General features: G+C 33.9%; 1 long non-coding RNA gene across 1 annotated transcript in view; it reads left to right on the forward strand.

Moving 5' to 3' along the window:
* Positions 1 to 2805, forward strand: part of LOC146003333 (uncharacterized) — a 399672-nt gene that overhangs the window by 181153 nt on the left and 215714 nt on the right. The window lies entirely within an intron of this gene.

The following is a 2805-nucleotide window of genomic DNA, read 5'->3' on the forward strand; positions in this document are numbered from 1 at the left end:
GCCCTTGTTGTGATATCTGCTGGGAACACAGCAAATATCACGTTACCTCATCGACGGCTCCTATTGGCTGCGGTTCCTGGATCGGATGCCGGAGCAACACGTGACGGGTTTGTTTGAACTCAATGTGACGCCACACTAATATAGTCCATTGCGTTATGTACAGTAACTCTTCGACAAGGGAGTTTTTGAACCTGGCCCACGAGAGAACAGCAGCGTTTTGATTTATTCCCTGCGATACGATTTCTACAACCGCAATGTGACATTCTAATGTAAAACGTACTCGTGGATATTTTTAGAAGGCAACGTTTGATCGGTCAACCCTGGTCCAGGAATTGTAAATAAGTTCAATCCCGGACTGAGAGAGAGAATCAGCAAACGTAAATGAGTTCCAGACAGTGTGTATATATAACCTTTTCATATTTAAAGCATTTCAATTCGGTCCAGGAACCTTTTTTCAGAAATAATTAAAATACGGTACAGGAACCTTTTTTCAATGAAACAATACGCAAGTTGGACCGAATTTAATTTGTGCGAAAAAAGTTCCTCTCCTGCAGCGGAACCCAATACAACCCATTAAAATTTATGTGTTCCTGGACCTTTAACAACCCTGTCTATAAATTCGTTGAATTAGTTCGTTTCGTTAAGACTTAAGGAACGTATCCATTATGATGTCACATTTTAGGGACATGGATCTGATATTATTTTTGTACATGTTGCTTCTTGAATTGTTTTACACAAGGCTTTTACAATGTTTGGAGATGTAACAATACTTCCTTGTTTGCCATGTTTGTTGTTGGCCGTGGAAACGTGCATTGCTAGGGAACTTAAAGAAAGGTTATTTTCACTCCGAAAGTTAAGTGAATTACACTTGAATTTAGTATTTCCAAATATGAGCGTAAGAATTTATTACAGAGGCAAGGTAGGAATTTGCGAGAAATGACGGAAAGCAATTATTTTTAATTTTTTTTAAAAAAATGACAAAAGAAGTAAATATTGCTTTCCAATTTAGTATCCTATTGAATTCGTTTATATACCTAGGTAAAATATCTAACTATTTTGAAAGGAATATTACTTATGGTTATGGGTCATTACACGCAAAATCACCCAGAGAACGTACGTAGCTTCATAGTCATGGATTTGATTCTATTGTTTTTTACTGTAAGATACTTGGTCCAATATGACAAATATATAATATTAAGACTTGTCCAACAAATATGTTGGAAGTTACAAATTTTTGAACATTTGAAGATTTTTAGGAATTGGGTGAACTAACGAACACACCATATCTCGGAAACTATGTGAAATATTGTAATGATTTACGTATTGTTGGAGAGGACAGTCCTAACAGAAAATAACTGTGTTACCATTTTTACCTGCTCAGAAAGAAGAAAAATCTTTTCAATATGTAATATATTGTGATGAAAAAGACTCCACTTCGGCTAATTGTTTGATAGGGAATCCCAGGTTTCAACGCAATGAAAATTGTTACACAGCATAATCAATACATGTTCAACAAGATATTAAAATATCAGAATGGTAATATTGTTCATAATAAAAATATCACACGTTTCAGTATTCAATGTGTGTGAACCATTGTTTCCACTGGCACACAGTTACATTTTTGATAAATGGTCAAATATGAGTACACAATATTTTTAGAAATTTTGAATACGTGGGAGAAGCATTACTGTGAAATTTATCCACTTTTAGTTCACAGAAATTGTACTAAGACCATAGTTTTGTCCAGAATGCATATGGGTCAGTCCGTACAAAGTTGTCCAGCACTTGACCATTTTTTAAATTTTCAATATTTTTGTTTTTCTAACCCCTATGCAAAGGTAGTTCAAAGCAGGAATTATTTTTCTGAAACTTGACTTTGTTTAAAAATGGTGGCCATTTTTTGTTTCATAACTTCGGGTATTTTTGGCCTTTGCAGATGGTTGCGATAATTATGATAACTCGGCTAAGAGAAATGATAGGAAACTGTGGTAAAAAACATCATTTTCACTAAATTTTAAGCTGAGTTTTATGTTCTGTGCCTTTTTTCACCATCTCTAATAAAAGTTGCTAAAATGTTAGGCTGAATTTGATATTTAATTTTGAACAAAAATCAAAGTTAGGATTTTTTTAGTAGGGAAATAATATAATATCAGAGCTATAATTTTTTTAGAGGAAACACAAGTTTTGATAGATAATATTTGATCTCTGCTACTGGTTTCTTCTATTAGTTAAAGCTCTTTGAAAATATTAGTTTTTTGTTGTTTTTTAAAATTTGAGCTCCTATATCTCTGGTGGGGATTCCAAGAGAAATTTAATATTTACAGTGTAAAGTGTACTCTGAGAAGTTAATGTAAAAAAATCGAGATTTATATTCCATGGATAATGGGGAATTTGACCTGTGTCATATGGTGAGTTCGTTCGTCCACTCAATTTCTGAAAATCTTGAAACAAAACTTTCAACATATGTGTTGGACAAGTCTATTACATATTTGTCACATAGTCACAAATATGATTATGAAGCAACTTTTTATCTTTCAATTGGGCGATTTCACGTGGAATGACCCTTATCCAGTTTCTTATTAAGAAAATAGACAATAATAGTTTGAATATTTGTGCAATATTAAAGTCCATATACACATAACGTTACGTTCTAAACTTTTCGAATAAGAGAACATACTTACTCGTTTCCCTTCCTCCAATAATACACTCCGATATTTTCAAAGGCATTAAGAGCATCGAGGATCCCAAAGCGCGGCCAAAGGCCACATCGAAAGTGCGCAGGTCAGTGCAATAAAGAAGAAAGGA

Source organism: Lepisma saccharinum, chromosome 20, assembly GCF_977018435.1.
Source record: "Lepisma saccharinum chromosome 20, izLepSacc3.1, whole genome shotgun sequence".
NCBI lineage: Eukaryota > Metazoa > Arthropoda > Insecta > Zygentoma > Lepismatidae > Lepisma > Lepisma saccharinum.